This window comes from Protopterus annectens, chromosome 17.part0 (genome assembly GCF_019279795.1).
Source record: "Protopterus annectens isolate FY-2018-M chromosome 17.part0, PAN1.0, whole genome shotgun sequence".
In the NCBI taxonomy this organism is placed as follows: Eukaryota; Metazoa; Chordata; order Ceratodontiformes; family Protopteridae; genus Protopterus; species Protopterus annectens.
In genome coordinates this window covers 621,632,200-621,644,611 of record NC_056751.1, presented here as the reverse complement: position 1 = coordinate 621,644,611, position 12,412 = coordinate 621,632,200, and the positions used below count along the sequence as shown (strand labels likewise).

Genomic DNA, 12,412 nt, shown 5'->3' with positions numbered 1-12,412 from the left:
AGCTAGCAGAAGACAAACACAATGACTGTATCCTCAAACTACCAAGCAGATCTCTCCTGGCAACTCCCTTGGGAGGAAAACTAGCATTTTTTGCAGACAACTGGCACATCATCACAAAAGACAAATGGGTTCTAAACATTGTCTCTCAAGGATACAGATTCCACTTTCATACCTTACCAAGGATTAAAGGAATGCCAAACCTGCCACCAAATCAATGGGCAGAGGCACAAAAACAAATTGCAGCTCTCATGGACATGAGAGCCATTCAACAGGTACCTACACAGGAGCAAGGACAAGGATTTTACTCAAGACTCTTCCTAGTCCCAAGAAAGGACAAAGCATGGAGACCCATTCTGGATCTTTCAATTCTGAACACCTATCTGCAAGTACCAAAATTCAAGATGATAACACTACAGCAGCTTCTTCCCATGCTGGGCAAGAATGCTTGGCTAGTCACTTTGGACCTCAAGGAGGCATACCTGCATGTCCCTATCAGACAAAATTGCAGAAGATACCTCCGCTTCATTGCAGGTTCAACCCATTATCAATTCTCTGCACTGCCCTTTGGCTTATCTACTGAGCCCAGGGTCTTCACAAAATGCCTGGCACCAGTAATTGCATACTGCAGACAAAGAGAAATTCAAATATATCCATACCTGGACGACTGCCTTATTCAAGCAGAAAGCAAGGACATTCTTTTAAAGCATCTGGCGTTTGTCAAACACCTTCTAAGTTGCCTAGGGTACACAGTAAATGAAAAGAAATCAAAACTAGTGCCCTCACAAAACATAATATTCCTGGGTGCCAGCTTGAATACAACGGCCCAGATGGCTTATCTCACGCCAGACAAGCAACGACACTGATTCAATATTTCAAAATAATGGCAACATAGACCCAACTCCCTGCAAGAAAAATCCTGCATGCCTTGGGATTCATGGCATCTTGCATACTACTAATACCATTTGCAAAACTGCATATGAGGAAATTACAATGGTACCTGAAAAGTGTATGGACTCAGCACAGCCACTGCTTGGAAACAATGATACCACTCATTCCCTGCCTTCAACAGGAGTTTCTATGATAGGCACAGGCATGTCAGCTCAACAAGGGTCAGCCTTTCACCTTACCCACAGCCAGGCAAACTATGACAACAGATGCATCGGACTATGCCTGGGGAGCACACATGGCAGGGCAGTGCATTCAGGGCAAATGGACTACGGATCAGAGGTATCTACATATCAATCACAAAGAAATGCTAGCTGTACAGAATGCCCTAACAGCTTTCAAGGACCTTCTACACCCAGGACAACTAATAATAAAGATGGACAATACCACAGTAATGTGGTACATAAACAAGCAAGGGGGCACACATTCCTACCCTCTATGCAGGCAAGCAATGACCTTGTGGAACACTGCACTGTCTTACCAGGTTCAATTACAAGCACAATTCCTGCCAGGGAAGAAAAACACATTGGCAGATGACTTAAGCAGAAACATCATGGATCCACACGAATGGAAACTAGATCCACAAGTATTTGCAATGATAGCTCAAAAATGGGGACGCCCAGACATAGATCTGTTTTCAAGCCCCCACAACCACCAACTTAAAAAATTTTGCACAAGGACCTTACATCCACTAGCTTGGAAAGTGGACGCCCTCTCATTCAGTTGGAAAACATTAACAGTGTATGCCTTCCCTCCACTGCCTCTTCTAGCAAAGGTACTGCTGAAAGTCAGATTAGAGAGGCCACAAATGATACTCGTTGCACCAGACTGGCCACACCAGCATTGGTATCCAGTTTTAAGGAACATGGCCCACGGCCCACCATGGATTTTGCCACAAATTCCTCACCTGCTCACCCAGCGAGACAATCAGATTCTACACAGCCAGCTCAAGACTTTAAACCTGGCTGCATGGCAAATTACCTAAACAACCAGCCAACACCTTTATCCAAAGCTGTTATGGATGTCATTCTGGAGGCCCAGCACCAGGAAAACCTATTCAGACAAATGGAAAAGGTTTTGCTCCTGGAACCAGGCTAAAGGCCAAAATCCCCTTGATCCAAACATCCCTCAGATTCTACAATATTTAACTGAGATGTTACACAAAGGACTTTCCTTTTCATCTATTAAGATCCACGCCTCAGCAATTTCAGCTCATTATAGCACGGATCCTCCTTTATTCTCACATCCACTCCTAAGACAGTACCTCAGAGAGGCTAAGAACTTAAGACCGCTCCAACACCTACTTGGGATCTCAACTTTGTTCTGGAAAAGCTTACACTGCCGCCCTTTGAACCAGCTTTTTCAGCTGATTTAAAATTTCTTTCATAGAAAACTGTCCTAGTACTAGCAATAACCTCAGCTAGAAGAGTCTCAGAGCTACAGGCACTAATGGCAGTGGAACCTTTCCTCATTTTTCATCAAGACAGAGTCTCTCTACGAACTAACCCTTCCTTTATGCCAAAGGTGGTATCCAGTGTGGCCCTAAACCAAACCATTCACTTGCCCACCTTCTTCCCAAATCCCCAGAACAAAGGAGAAAGACTCCTGCACTCTTTGGATATTCACAGGCAATTACGTTACTACTTGGATAAAACTAAGGCTTTCAGAAAAACTGACCAGCTCTTTGTAGCCTATGCTACAGGATCACAAGGAAAAGCTATCTCAAAACAGACCATTTCTAATTGGATAGGGCATTGCATACGTTTCTGCTACACACATTATGTGCCTGCTAACATTAGGTCCCACTCCACCAGGGCTACAGCTACATCAGCAGCCTTTCTCAGGGTAGGGCCAACCAAGGATATTCTAAAAGCTGCAACTTGGAGTTCAGTGCACACCTTCACCAAACACTATCACTTACCTCTATATTCTAAGACTAGAGCTGGTTTTGCCACTGCAGTTTTGCAGGGCCTACTAGCTTCTTCTAACCCTGTTTGACTCCACCTCCCATCCTTAGCTTTGGGATTCAACCCAAGTGTGATGACTGCAGCAGGGTAACACGATGAACATAGTACAGTTTTGTACCTACCATAAATGTAGATGTTCGAGTGTTCACCCTGCTGCAGTCCAGGTTACCCTCCCTCCATCCTCTCTGAACTAGCTGAACTTATCTCTACTACTCTATCCTATACTACCTCTGTGGTGTATTTGCTTGTGCCTAAGGGTTTTATTTTATTTTTATATAGCTATATGTATATATGTATATATATATATATATATATATATATATATATATATATATATATATATATATATATATATATATATATATATATATTTGCCTACCTATTGGGGGCACCTGACATCTGGGGCAAGAAAAACTGAAGAAAATGGCATCGGATGCCTCTTATATACCCCTGGTGCACTGACATCAGGGAAGAAGCAACAGCAACCGATGCCGGACCAAGACTTTGGAATTCGGGCCGACTGCGGGACCACCTGACGGCAGGATAACCCAAGTGTGATGACTGCAGCAGGGTGAACACTCGAACATCTACATTTATGGTAGGTACAAAACTGTACTTTTTGTTTTCGGCACATGAGTGATCAGAAGTCAGTCAGTCTAATTTTCTCCATATTGATCACTATTGTAGTAGCCTTAGTTATATATGGGATATAAACTGGCAGAGATGTAATAGCCGGACAGTTTCTAAAGCTTCAGGATGCCTTCCAGACACACAGGCTGTCAAGCAGCTCACGTTTAGCTGACTAAATGACAAGTTTGGGAGTGAAGCCCTTCAGAGCTTTCTTGGAACCAAAGTCCAAGGTTTTCGAGGATCGACCTTCAACTTGTGCTTCCCTTTGATGGGCAGTTAAGTTCCCTTTGGTGGGAAAACTTCCACTTTCTTATATTTACTCGTGTTTTATTACTTTTTTCTTCTGTAATGTTATTTTAAAGTTAGTGTGTTTTAATGCATTGTCATAAGACTTTAACATACTTTTAAATGAGTACTCGTTTTCCGTTAGTTTAGAAGTAGTGTAAACTAACTGAAACATATTTTCTGTGGCAGAGTTGTGTTTATTTTTCCATTTTTGGGCCTGCCATGTTTGAAAATGTTTTTTTTTACTGTATTTTTCTATTAAAAAAAAAAAATCTTTTGTGGACTGGTAGTTTTACCTGCATTTGCTGCTACTTTTTCCCATTAAAGAGGCACCATTTTCAGCTTGACCACAGAAAAGATAGTATGTCCCAATGTCTGTTATTCCAGCCACAAAAATCCATTACCACCACAGCAAGGTAGCAATTTGTCTGAGCCACAAGTAGGTGACACTGCTGTGGCCATTTGTTACACCTCAGATCATTCGTCTTTTATCCCGGATCCCTCTGGTGCAACATCTACAGCCACTGTGGCCAGGGGTTAGCCACATCCTCTGCTCCTGTTGATGTCCCCTCAGTGGGCAAGTGAGAGCGAGACACTCTCTTGTTGACCCTGGGAGAGGGAGCAGAGAAGGTTTTTCCTTGTGTCAGAATGCATTACTCATCCCAGGTGAAGCATCAGTAGCTTGGATGGCCCCATTTTTCCTGTCAAAAAGAAACAAGAAAAAGCATGTAACTACCTTTATTCAAATGTCGTTGGCTAGGAGCAGTTTACTCCGACTGGCTCCAGGTTTAATTCAGGCTATTGATCCTCCTTGTAGAATCATTTCTGGTAAAAGAAGGAGGGATGCCTCTTTTCCTGAAGAGATTCAAGATTCTGAATCTGAACAGGAAGATGCACGGATAGATTCAGGGTTTTGTCCTCAGATTTCTGATTTCAGACTTGGAGGAGAGCTCAGTTTCAGTTTCTCCCTGTAGGGGGTTTCTCTTTTTCTGAGAAAAAATGTTAAAATATTCCACTGTTTTCAGTGAGAGAACACTGAGGTTTCTCATTCTCTCAGAAAATACTCTGAGTTGTTAGAGAAGGATTTTCCAGAAAGTACACTCATTCATCCTGTTCTGCCTGCTTAGAAGATGTGTTTTACTGCCTTCAGTTTTCCTGATACTCAGCCAGCTGTCCCTAAAAAGCCAGATAAGGATGTATAAAGTTCCTCAGAATTTTCAAGTTTATACATTTTCCCAAACCTGACCCAGCAGCTGTAGCCTTAGTTGATTCCACTGCTGCTAAGCACTTGGTTAAATCCAGTCCCACTTTTTCTAATAAGCATGGGAAAATTACTGATAGGGATAGGAAAAAAGTGTACTCTTCTGCCACTTTGATTTTCAGAATTTTGAACTGTCAGGTTCATATGTTAGTTTGTTCTGACATATTGTGAAAGTATAAGGAATGTTTTATCTACAATTTTTTTTTTAGTGGAAAAAAAATCTGCTTTAAATGGGTCTATTGTAGTAGACCGACATTTCACTTACCCAACTTTCACATCACAGAGACAAAAGGACTGACAAACCCAGAAGACCGACATCTGGAACACCGACTTTCCACTCAAGATAAGTAACCACTTGGCCATCCTGTTGAACTTTGCTCCTTAACCCTGCGGTAGTGCGATCCCGGAGTTGGTATATTTAGGGGGGTGTGAGGGGTGAAGCCCCCCCACATGGGTGGGTTTAGTTTTGTATTTTTAGGGGGGGGGGGGTGACCAAGCGGTTACGTACCTCGAGTGGAAAGTTGATGTTCCGGATGTCGGTCTTCTGGGTTTGTCGGTCCTTTCATCTCGGCAATGTGAAAGTCTGTTAAGTGGAATGTTGGTGTAATGAAGTAGATCCCTTTAAATCATTTTTTCTGTTGCATAGGTCACTAGTGATGCAGCAGGTGTATGACTGTTGGCTGCATTCATAGTACCTCACAGATGATGTAAAAACTGAGATTTTAAATTCTTCCTTGGATAGAGATTTATTGTTTGGCCCTGCTGTTGCAGAGGTGAGCAAAAGTGCGATGAAGAGGGCAAGCTGATCCAAGAACTCTCTAAAAAAATGTTGCCATCCTTTCCCAAATTGTCCAAATGGTTTTCTTTCTCTTTTCAGTTTTGGCAAAAAACAGAACAAACATTCTCAACAGAATTTAGGTAAACTGATGTTTAAGAAGCTGTGGCAACGAGGTTCCAAAAAGAAGTCTCAAACCTCCAAAAACCATGGGCAGTCCAAGTCTGACTATTCAAGACACCTTGTGATCCCCCTCCCACCCTGGCTCCTTTTCTCTTCCAGAAAGTCTGAATCTTCATTTTTCTTTTGGCAATAAATTGTTTCAGACAAATGGGTTCTGAAAAATCATTCATCAGGGTTACAGATGTCAGTGGGAGGAAATTCCTCCTTTCCAGGTGGTCCTCCGTCCCAGGTGGGGAAGAGGTTTTATTCGGGGATGTTCTTAGTACCACTGAAAGAAAATGCACGAAGACCAGCTCTGGATCTTTACTTCTTAAATCTGTTTGTGATAGTGCCCAAATTCAAAATGATGTCACTTCACCTGCTAATTCTTCTTCAGGTTTCCTGGTAACATTAGACTTAAAAGATGCTTGTCACACCCCCTATTCATCCATATTTCAGGCGTTTTAAGGTTTTGTGTGTCTGGATCACTTGTCAGTTTTCTGCCTTAACATTTGGACTATCCATTACACCAAGAGTTTTCACAAAGTGTCTAGTTCCAGTTACAGCTCATTGTAGGCTACAGAGTATCCACATTTTTCCGTATTTAGATGACTTGCTTATCTTTGCAGAGCATTTTTCAAAATGTCAGGAATCTCTCTCGAGTGAGAAATCTCTTGCATAAACTGGGATTCCAAGAGAACCTTCAGACATTTGTCTTGATTCCTTCATTCAGGATTGTGTTCCTGTGATGTCATCTAGATACCTCAGTTCAAAGCACTTTTATTCCAAAGGGAAAAAAATAGATCTTTTTTGGATCTATTTCTAAGATTTTTCCACCCAGACTTCGGTAACTGCAAAGAATACTTAAGGATTTTGGGTCTCATGGCATCTATGATTCTCATGATACCCCTAAAAAGACTCCACATGAGAAAGATTGTGGTACCTAAACTCTCTTTGATCCCAGCATCAATGCCTTTTTTTGGGGGGGGTTTGTCAGAAGTGAAATTTTCTGGTAGAGACAACGGATATCTTTTAATTCAGGTCTTCTCCCTTTCTCCCTCCCTGCTGCAAAGCAGTTAGTCACCACAGACACTTTGGACTTCACTTGGGGAACAGATTCATAAGGGATACAGACAATACCAAAGTCACGTGGTACATCAACAAGGAAGGAGGAACTTCATCATACCCCTTTGAAAACTAGCCATGTTAGCTTGGGATATAGCTTCACACACTCCGCAGGCATCCTACATTCTGTCAGAGCAAAATTATGTGACAAGCTGAACAGATCCAGGGCAGACCCTCACAAATGGAAACCAGATAAGGGGCCTTCCAATATTTAATCCAGCTGTGAGGAGTTCCTCAAGCATACTTCTTTGCCTCCTTTCTGAACAATCAACTGGCAAAATTCTGTTCCAGGACTCCATGCAAGAAGGCCTGAAAGACAGATGCCTTTTCTTTTCTTTGGACTGGAATGTTCCTGTTTGCCTTTCCACCCTTTCCACTAATATCCAGGGTACTTCTGAAGATTCAGAAGGAATCCCCACAAGATCATTGTGGTGACTTCCTTCTGGCCAGGCAGCTGTGGTTTTCCCTTCTTTTGGAAATGGTCAGAGGCAGTTACCACAAGCTTCCTCACCAACTGGATCCACTCATACAAGAACAGGGGTGTTTGATACACCCCAACATTAATCATCTTCGACTATCTGCTTGGATGATAGGGTTTTAATTCCTTTTAAGCACTTGTTTTTTGAGGATGTGCAGCAGGTACTAATAGAGAGAGAAAGCATGTTACCTGAAAATCTTATATTAGCAAATGGAAAATGTTTTCTAGTTTGTGCCATCAACATAGCCTGCATCCATTCAGGGCTAGTTGTTTTCTGGTTTTACAATATTTATTTGAGTCACTATCCTATGGCCTTTATTCCTTTCTCAAGGTTTATTTATTGGCCACTTCAGCATGTCTTTCCCATGGTTCCTCCTCTTTCTAGGCAATCTCAGGTCAAAATATTCTTGAAAGGGGTTTTGCATAAGAGGCCTCCAAACTTTTTGTCCCTCCTTGGAATCCTTATTTTTGTTCAAGAAACTAACACTTGCTCCATTTGAACCAGCCTATATGGCTGACTTGAGGTTCTTAACTTGGAAAATAGTTTTACTGATTGCTCTCACCTCTGCAAGAATGATATCTGCATTGCAAGCTCTTTGAGAACTAATCCTTCTTACATGCCCAGAGTGGTATCTCATTTTACTTTAAGCCAAACTGTCCATCTCCCTGTTTTCTTTTCTGTACCTAAAATGAAAGAGAAAGGATATTCCATACCTTGGATGTCCACAGACAACTCTGGTGCTATCTTGACAGAATTAAATTCATATTTTCCGACCAGTTTATTTCTTGTGAAGGTAAGAAGGGCTCAATTCATTTCTTGTGAAGGTAAGATGGGACAGCCTGGGTCAAAACCAACCATTTACAAATCATTGTCTAAGTTTATTACCTTTTGCTTTACTCACCATGCAGATCTATTCCAGGCACATTCAAGGCCTTGACATCATCTACGGTTTTTGGAAAGTGTTAGATTCTAGAAGTATTCTAGAAGGTGCTACTTGATCCTCTGTACATACTTTTACAAAACACTATAAGCTTGACTTCTTCTGTAGGTCTAGATCAAGTTTTTCTAGGACCATGCTCCAGGGGCTCCTGGACCATTCTCCTTCCTCCTCCCAAATATAGTTAGTTATGGTAATCTACCCATATAGCTAAGGCTACTGTAACCGTGATCAATATATTGTACATAGTACAGTTGTATAAGTTGAATTGGCCCTCTTCAAAAGGAACCTTGATGATTGGATGGGAGAAAGGAAATTCACCCCGGGGATCATGTCAGTCGCCCTGCTAGACAGGGGTCCAGGGAAGTAAATAGAGTGGGAAGAAATAGCCAGGGAATTGTTATAGCTAGGTTTGTATAGGCCCTAGGGCTGATAGCCTAGTACCAACCTATGAACAGTAGATGTTTGAATAATCACTGCTGCAGTAGCTGCTCCTTCCCTCCTTCCATCCCCTTTATTTTTTTGTGTGTGTTTTATGCCATGGTGTGGACATTTATTTTTTGCTGTTCCTAGCATTGCCCTTTCAGGGCTCAGCCTTCTGTCTGGTGGCAGGAAAGCTCTGAAGAGCTTTGTACCCAAACTCGTCTTATCAGCCCATCTCTAGCTGCTCGACAGTTTGGGAGCATGAAAGATGTCCTAACACTTTGAAATCTGGCCAGTTGTTATATCACTGGCAAGATATAACCCATATAGCTTAAGGCTACTGCAGCAGTGATCAGTCACATATCTACTGTTATAGCAAGAAGTAGTAGTAAAGGCAGAGCAGATGAAGAAGCTTGTGGTGATGGAAATTGAGCCTGAGAAGGGTGGTAGGATGCACGCTGTGGGACAGATTAAGAAATAAAGACATAACAGCAGAAGCCAAAGTAGCTGCAGTTGCAGAAAAGATCAAAGAGAACAGATTGCAGTGGTTTGGACACGCACACAAAAAGCAGAAGACAATCTGGTGAGGAAGATTTGGGACAGGCAGGAAGAAGGTAAGAGGAAACCAGGACTTCCAGCAAAGAGGTGGATGGATTGTGTGAGAGAAGATCTGCAAAAGTCAGGCATGAGTGTTGAAGAAGGCAGGAATGTGGCACTGAATCGAGAGAGTTGGCGACAGTTACCATGATACCCTGATCCAGTGTAGAAAATGGGGGAAAAGGGGGTTGATGATGATGATGGCAAGTTCAACTTAAACAACTGTTTTCTCATCTGGCTGACTTCTGGACCTGTAATAAGTCCCCCTGTAGAATTCTTTCTCTACCTTTCAAAGTTTGTTTGATTTTTGCCTTTAGATATTTTTTTTATTGTGACTTGGAGATCCTTCTAAGACTCTTATCATTCCTAGGAAAGTGTGCCTGGGGTGGTCTGTTGAAGAATTCGTGTTGATTCTGGCTTGGCATTTCTCATAGTGTCGTAGTGTGAACTTTGAACTTCCTTTAATGAAAAACTTTAACAGCTCAGAACATTAAGTCTGAGAACTTTTGCAGAGCATAAAATACTTCTTGCATTAGGACAAGGGGTGCCATCTCTTTTTCAAAGAGAAGAGACATCTCCAGAAAACGGATAATAAATTATTAGCCAGAACAAATTTGGACAGAAAACATATGAGGCCTTAGTGACCCCATCAGCCCTGTAAGGGACTAAGGACTTCAGCCTTAGAGGTACAGATTTGTTAATCCCCAGCTTTGACCTCTTGTTATATTGCCCTTAACAGTTAGTGCACCTTCTGATGCAAAGTGCACGCTGTTAGATGAATACTGCAGCATTGTGACTTTAGCATCACAGGCTAGAGAAGAAAACTGCCATGCAGGGGGCCGTGTGTCAACCTAAGTTTTCGTAATTTTGGTTTGTAAACTCTGTTCTGTAGACGTTTACCATTTGGTAGAAAATTCTGGACTGTGGATATTTTTTTATTACACAGGGTATGCTTGATCCATCACTGACTCCTTTTTGATTTGCACGTGAGATTCTGTGCTGTGAGTGTGATAACCTCTTTCTTTCAACATTTTTTGACCAGATCATGCATGTATGCCTCTATTTGTCAGCCTTTCATGACCTGATCATGCATTCCTGTGTTTTGTTAGCCTTTTCTGACCTGATCATGCATGCCTGTTTTTTCCCCTTTTCTGACCTGATCATGCATGCCTCTGTTGTTTAGCCTTTTCTGACCTGATCATGCATGCCCCTGTTTAGCCTTTTCTGACCTGATCATGCATGCCCCTGTTTAGCCTTTTCTGGCCTGATCATGCATGCCTCTGTTCATCAGCCTTTCATGACCTGATCATACGTGCTGACAGCACAGCATAGGCTGTCCAAGTAGCTTCTGAAAGAGTACTGTATGTGAAGCAGTGTTAAGGAATTCGGCACCCATTAAGAGTTGCATCATGTGAAAGAAAGAATTTGTCTTGTTTCTTCGAAGCTAGGCTTCTCTGGGGCTTTTGATTTTATTTGCTTCTAAAGTTTTTGTTGGATAGTGGCGCCACCAGACTAATTTTGAGCTCCAGGCTTCCAGGTTTTAATAGCTTTACTCGATGCTGTGTAAGTACAAAGGCTTTTATATCCTTGACAGTGTGGTGTCTCAGGTCAAGTTTTAACAGTTTGTTCACAAAGGTCATTTTATTTGTGTGTACAGAGTAGGGGGATTTAGTAAAAGCTTTTGTAGTTATAAACCTTTTTCAAAATTATTGCTCATTCTGGAAGGGTTTACTAGTTCTTTAGAGAATATGTAATAGAAATGCCTTAGCGTGGCATTTTTGATAGAACTCCGTATCTGAACCAACCAGCTCTAGGTTCCAGTCCCTGATGAGACTGAGATTTTGCCTAAAATAGGGGCATATGAATGTAGTGCTATACTTTCTTGCTGGGGCTTGCCATCCTTCTGATGAAATGTCAAGCCAAGTTGTCCTATGCTAATCCTTGTGCTGTTAAACCCTGTTGATTGTCCAGGTAAAATTAATTAAATCTGTAGTGCTGTTTGAAAATAAACTGTGAATTTTCACTGCATTATTACTATAATTCTCTTCCGTCAATTCCCTGTATAAGTAATGCTTGTAATTCTAGGTTGTATATGGATGAGGATATGCGTACTGACTGCAGCCACACATTTGGCCACTTCTGTGCCACTTATTGTTTGTATAAAGAGCTTTGAAATAAGATACGGTCATGGTAAACGTTCTTATTTACCATAGTGTTCTGAGATCCAGAGTACAGAAGTGACTGATACCTCTGCATTCATGAAGCGCGTAGATAGCATTAGTCCTGTACCATGAGTAAGAAAATCTTTGCGAGTAAAACCATTTTTTCTTATTTGCTGTAGATAGGGAGGTAAAGTCAACAGATGAGCAGATGCTGCCCAAGTAGTTGGCAAACTGCAGTGTTTTTTATGGAAAGTACATCTGCCTCTTGCTGATATGATAAAAAATCTCCTGTAAAAAAAGGGTGATTGCTCTATTAGCTGCAGTAGCAATGTATCATTGGCAGACATTGGTGTCTAGGCCTCCAGGCCATTAGCCTACACATACACAAACTATCACAGCCTTAGACCTAATAATAAAACAAACTCCTTTGTCAGGGCTGTCTTTAAGAAGTTTTGTCCTAAAATTTCCTTACCTTTCCTTCTGTTCCTTTATCTGGATTTTTGTATCTCATCTGATTGGGAGTGTTTCCCACTGGTTGGATGCTGTCTGAGGTGCAGTTAAAGTAACATTGAACAAATATGAGTAATCACCATATTTGCAGACTTTTCTAGAAAGACATCTGAAGTTCATCGGTGCACTTCCTCTTATTCTTTGAACGTGGCTG

General features: G+C 41.7%; 1 protein-coding gene across 1 annotated transcript in view; it reads left to right on the top strand.

Moving 5' to 3' along the window:
* The window catches only part of DEAF1 (DEAF1 transcription factor), a 992,297-nt gene that overhangs the window by 721,773 nt on the left and 258,112 nt on the right, over window positions 1-12,412 (top strand). The gene's annotated exons all lie outside the window — the stretch shown is intronic.